This window comes from Cebus imitator, unplaced genomic scaffold (assembly GCF_001604975.1).
Source record: "Cebus imitator isolate Cc_AM_T3 unplaced genomic scaffold, Cebus_imitator-1.0 Scaffold146, whole genome shotgun sequence".
Taxonomy (NCBI): domain Eukaryota; kingdom Metazoa; phylum Chordata; class Mammalia; order Primates; family Cebidae; genus Cebus; species Cebus imitator.
Window position 1 is genome coordinate 4,549,242 of NW_016107461.1, and position 6,138 is coordinate 4,555,379.

A 6,138-nucleotide genomic window follows, 5' to 3' on the forward strand; every position below is an offset into this window, starting at 1 on the left:
AAAAAAAAAAAAAAAAAAAAGTGAGCCCTTTTACAGAAAACTGTTAAGTAAACAATAGTACAGTGGTACCTGAGAGACTGATGTATGGTACTTACATTTCCTTGATATTCTAGAGTAGAGCTGCACTGTCTAATGTGATTGTCAGCAGCCTCATGGATCTTTGGAGTACTTGAAATGTGCTGGGGTGACAGGCAGAGTTGCCAAACTCAGTAAATATAATTTGAGGATGCCTCCTCCATCAGTGTGGGCTGTGCACAGTGACTTTCTTCCAGAACGGAAAGGGGGATAAAAGAGTAACTTTACAGTGGCAAAACATGACAGACTGCCCCAGACAGCCAGCCAAGGTTAATGTCAAGTGATACACCATGTTAACAGCACACCTGGGTAAGACACCTGAGACCCTGGGGGGCCGGGACTTAGAAGCTTCAAATTCCACAGCCACTCCTCTCCTCACTGCTCTCACGTGGCTCCTGCAGAGAGTAGTGACAGTGCCCTAAGGGGCCTTTAGGAGGCTGATGGGACCACAGGAGGTCTCTTGGAGGCCTGGAGAGGCATGTGAGGACTTGGCATTTTCAACAGGTGTGACAGCCGGAGTTGGTGCTTGAGACCTTTGGTCAGAGCTGGTAATGCGGCGTAATGAATTGCCACAAACTTAGGAGCTTAAAAAAAAAATGTATTGGCGAGGTGCGGTGGCTCACACCTGTAATCCCAGCCCTTCGGAAGGCCAAGGCAGGCATATCACCTGAGGTCGGGAGTTCAAGACTAGCCTGACCAACATGGAGAAATCTTGTCTCTACTAAAAATACAAAAAGTTAGCTAGGCATGGTGGTGCATGCCTGTAATCCCAGCTACTTAGGAGGCTGAGAAAGGAGAATCGCTTGAACCTAAGAGGCAGAAGTTGCAGTGAGACAATATTGCACCACTGCCCTTCAGCCTGGGTGACAAAGCAAGACTCCATCACAAAAAAAGAACAGCCTTGTTAAATTCCTCCCATGTGTGGATGCTCTTGCTGTAATATTTATTCCTGCTATTGTGACTCACCTGCTCCCAGGGCTGCCCTGCCCATTGCGAGACCTCTTCTATCTTCCTAAGTGTGAGACAGTGTTTTCCCTGCTTTTACCACATTGTCCGCCTCTCTGGCTGGTGTCACACCCTTTTAAGGAGAGTGAGCACATTGGCTCTGGCATCTTGGTCTCCCCCATTTGCTAGCAGGCCCCAACTTGGCATGAGAAATAAATGTTAGTGGGAAAAATCTTTCTTTTTTTTGAGATGGAGCCTTGCTCTGTTGCCAGGCTGGAGTGCAATGGCACAATCCCAGCTCGCTGCAACTTCTGCCTTCCAGGTTGAAGTGATTCTCCTGCCTCAGCTTCCTGAGTAGCTGGGACTACAGGCACGTACCACCACGCCCAGCTAATTTTTGTATTTTTTAGTAGAGATGGACTTTCACCATGTTGGCCAGGATGGTATTGATCTCTTGACCTTGTGATCTGCCCACCTTGGCCTCCCAAAGTGCTGAGATTACAGGTGTGAGCCACCGTGCCCGGACAGGAAAAGTATTTTTAAAGATGCACATATATAGGAAAATGCATATCCCAACACAAATCAACAGTTTTTGCACTTGTTGATGTGTGTCTTAAGAAGCCTGAGGCAGGGAAGTTTGGTAGGTGGAAGTTACTTTCCATCTCCTTTCTCATAGCATGGCACACAGAAGAGAAGATTTTGGCTTTAGCACTTCACTGTGAGTGTCCTGTTTATTCCATGGTCATAGGCCGTTAGTGCCAAATTTACTTGAAAACCTTGTGAAATTATACAGACAGAAAGAATGGGGAATCTTGGGTAATGGGAAAGCAACCAGCCAGTTTTATAAAAACTCCAACATGGGTGGTTTATAACTAATTGGAAAAACATGTCTCATCTCAGTTGACTTAATCCTTTTTGCAGTGCTGTGGTGGTGGGGGGGGCCTTAAGTGTTCCCAGAAGGTTTAAGGAGCAGAATCAGCTGCCAAGGTGGTCACACAGTGACGAAAAAGGACAAAGGGCTCTGCCTGCCTCCGAGGGTCCTTCAGTCATGGCCACCTCTGTCTAGGGGAGCAAAGACCCTGTCTGTCCTCAGCCTTCCTGGCTATGGCAGGGGCATGGGGTTGGGAGAGCAGAGGGTGGGCACTTGTTCTGGCTGGACACTTAGCCTTCGAAACAAGGCTCCAGAGGCAGAGTTTGAGACCCAAACAAGAGAAGGAGATGGCCAATGCTGATGCTTTCAGAGCGGAGGGTCCCGAACTGTCTGATTATAAGCGCAGTGTTGGGTCCTTATGTACTTTTACAAAGTTATTTTGAGAGACACGGAAGTCAGTGGACCCACTTTCTCTTCCTCATTGGAGTTCTCTCGAAAAGAGTGTGCCCACGGACAGATGATCTGATGGGGCCACAGCCCCACCAGTGTCCTCAAGAAGGAAAGCTCTGTCAGCAGAGGGAACCTCAGCCCTGGCTGATCACACAGGCTACACAGGCTGGGATCTGTGGACACCAACAGCCTGCCCTAAGGCTCCAAAGTCAGAGAGGCCCTGTAGGTCCTGGTCCTGGCTTTGCTAGCCAGTCTCAGTCTCTGGCTTCGTCTCTTGGAGGGCTGATGCAATCTTGTTTGTGAGATGAAGCAAATGGCATTGCTCCTACCCCCACCAGGCTGGTGTCAGGATGAAATTCAACATAGAAACCGCCCTCCCCCACCCACATGGACCAAGAGGTGATGCTATTAGAGTTATATGGGTTTGTGGTTTCCCCTTACTGTTTCCATTTCCTTCCTGAAATCCTGCAAGAGGCTTCGCAGGAAAGGAAGTGTCTTTCAGATGCCTGCGTGCATCTGGGAATGGCTGTTCCCAGTTAGCCAGGCTGGTTGGAGCCCAGGGTGAGTTGGCTGGGTTGTGGGTTTGAATCACCAGAGCCACTGAGGCACAGCTGGCCCACTGCCAAGAGCTGCCAACCATCCTGCAAATGCCACCATTGCTCATGCCTGGGAGACGTTTCAGCATTGACAGAAAGGGTTGCTAGGTCTTGTCCTGCTCAGGACAGGGCACTGAAGAATGATCTATTGTCATACTCTAAGGACAGATATCTGGGTCCTCTGCCTCCCAGGGACCCCAAACACAGAATGCCCATGACAGGACCCAGCCCATGGGCACAGCCCCTCTTGTTAGTATTAATTACGCACTTATGTGAAATGCACCTGCTCTTGAGGGGGACAGCCAGTGATTAAAACAGTTGAGGGCAGGTCACCAGGCTGTTTCAGACTCCATTAGGAAATGGCTCTGAGAGGGTTACTTTAGAGCAAGGGAAAGGTCTCCCTGTTGGAGGGGCTCTGTGTCTGGCCAGGCCCTTACTTTAAATCCCAGCCTACTCTAGCCACCCAAGAATCTTCATTAAGTGGCTCTGAAGTAGGAACTGCTACTTAACCTGCAGGGATCAGCACAAAGTGAAAATCAATAATTTTCAGAAATTAAGATTAAAGTGGGCTGGGTACAGTGGCTCATGCCTGTAATCCCATCACTTTGGGAGGCCGAGGCAGGCGGATCACGAGGTCAGGAGTTCGAGACCAGCCTGGCCAACATGGTGAAACCCCGCCTCTACTAAAAATACAAAACGTAGCTGGGCATGGTGATGGGTGCCTGTCATCCCAGCTTCTAAGGAGGCTGAGGCAGGAGGATTGCTTGAACCCAGAAGGTGGAGATTACAGTGAGCCAAGATCACGCCATTGCACTCTAGCCTAGGTGACAGTGAGAGACTATGTCTCAAAAAAAGAAAGAAAATATTACAGCAGCAGAGCATTCAAGCAAGCGTTAGGGACTCTTTTGAGCACAGTGCCCTGGCTGTGTAGTTTGTACACTGGCCCAGGTCTGGAGACAGTGCAAGGCAGGCAGCTGGCCTGCACCATATGGGTGAACTGAGTCACCCTGCCCTTTGCAGGGGCTGATGGGGATCTTTTCTAGGCCATTGGCCTAGGCAAGGCTGATGAAATGAGTGGGGCTTACCCTGGTCTGGGCTGAATATGATACACTAGGAAAAGTTGAAGGGAGGGGGATTGGAGTGGGGTGCTCCAGGGAGCATCATCTGTGTACAACAGGAAGTCCCTGAGCATGGACACATGACTTAATTATCTATCACAAGGTTCAGAGCAAAACCCAGAAGACCAGGCAATGATGCATTGAAACTGCCACTACCCAAGTGAGCATTTTCCTGTATCATTAAAAAATGTTTTATAGATAAGAGGTCTCGTTGTGTTGGCCAGGATGGTCTCGAACCCTTGGTCTCAAGTGATCCTCCTGCCTTGGCCTCCCAAGGTGTTGGGATTATACTCATGAGACACTGCCCCTGGCCTCTGACACTGTTTTAAAATTTTTGATGTATCTGAGTTTTGGACTATACCTGTTTCGTTACTTCCGTTAGAGTAAATTGACGTGGCCAGGTGAGGTGGCTCATGCCTGTAATCCCAGTATTTTGGGAGGTCGAGGTGGGCAGATCACATGATGTTTCTCCTGTGAGAGTGTGAGACCAGTTTGGACAACGTCGTGAAACTCCGCCTGTACTAAAAACACACAAATTAGCCAGGCATGGTGATGGGTGTTTGTAATTCCAGCTACTCAGGAGGCTGAAGCAGGAGAATCTCTTGAACCCATGAGATGGAGATTGCAGTGAGCTGAGATTGTGCCACTGTACTTCTGCCTGGGCTACAGAACAAGACTCTGTCTCCAAAAACAAACAAAAAAACTTCAAAAGCAGATTTTTGTCAGTGCACTAATCACTAACCATGGACGTACAAGGACAAATGAAATGAGAGCAAAATAATTTATGCCTTGTTTTCTTTGCCTTTGACCTTCAGCCCCATGCAGTCCTGCAAGTGCTTTGCCCACAGCAAACCTTTGAAAACCTTAACTTTTCTGTTTTAAGTGAGATTTCCAAGTGAATTGATGTTGTCTGGAAAGACAGTCTCTTTACTGGAGAGCAATTGGTATTTGAAGAGAATGAAATCAGGTTGCTAAGGACACCCTTGTTTGCAATTTTTGGTTTATATAAATTATTGGTGAATAAGAAAAATAAGTTTATTCTTTCTTTCAGATGGTAAACCAGAGGAGAGGCGTGTTACGGGGTAAAGTGAGTCATGGGGCGTGGGAGGCTCAGATGGAACAGGGCTCTGGAACACCTCTCTTTCTTGACTTGGGGCTTCTAATTTACCTACCAGGCCTCAAATTAAAGGACAAACAAAGGCTTCTAATCTGGTTGGGTGGGAACAGATAAAAGTTCCTCTGGGTGGATGGATAGGGGAGGGAAGGAGAAAGTTTGCAGAAACTGAAAGGGACATTTTTGGGGGAGAAAGAAAGAAATCTCTTGTTTAATTATAAAACCAAAATATAATTTTCAGTGCCTTTCTTCTCCACCAGTCATTTAAGAAATTGATATGTAATTCACATGCCACAAAATGCAGCAGTTTAAAGTGTACCATTCTCTGGTATTTGTTTGTTTGTTTTTGAGATGGTGTCTCCCTCTGTCACCCAGGCTGGAGTATATGGCGTAATATCGGTTCACTGTAACCTGTGCCTTCCAGATTCAAGCCATTCTGCCACGGCAGGCTCTCGAGTAGCTGGGGTTAAAGACACCTGCCATCGTGCCTGGCTAATTTTTGTATTTTTAGTAGAGACAAGGTTTCACCATGTTGGCCAGGCTGGTCTTGAACTCCTGACCTCAGGTGATCTGCCCACCTCGGCCTCCCAAAGTGCTGGGATTGCAGGTCTGAGCCACTGCACCAACCTCATATTCTCAGTTTTTAATTGTTCCATCAAAGAAGTAGGAAACCCACATATTACTTATCTATTTATCTAATGTTAATAGAGCTTTCTTATAGCTAATGTTTACATAGATATCTTTTTTCATCTTGTTGTTTTCATCTTAGCTATGTTTTTGTATTTAAAGGGTGCCTCTTCTACGCATTAGATACATGGGTCATGTTTTTGTTTGTGTTTCTTAAAATTCAGTCTCACTATCTCATTTCATTTGGAGTGTTTAGTTCACTTATAGTTCAATGGACTTTCTAACTTATGCCCTTTGTGTTCTTTTTTTTTTTTTCTTTTTCTTTTTTTCTTTTTGAGGCAG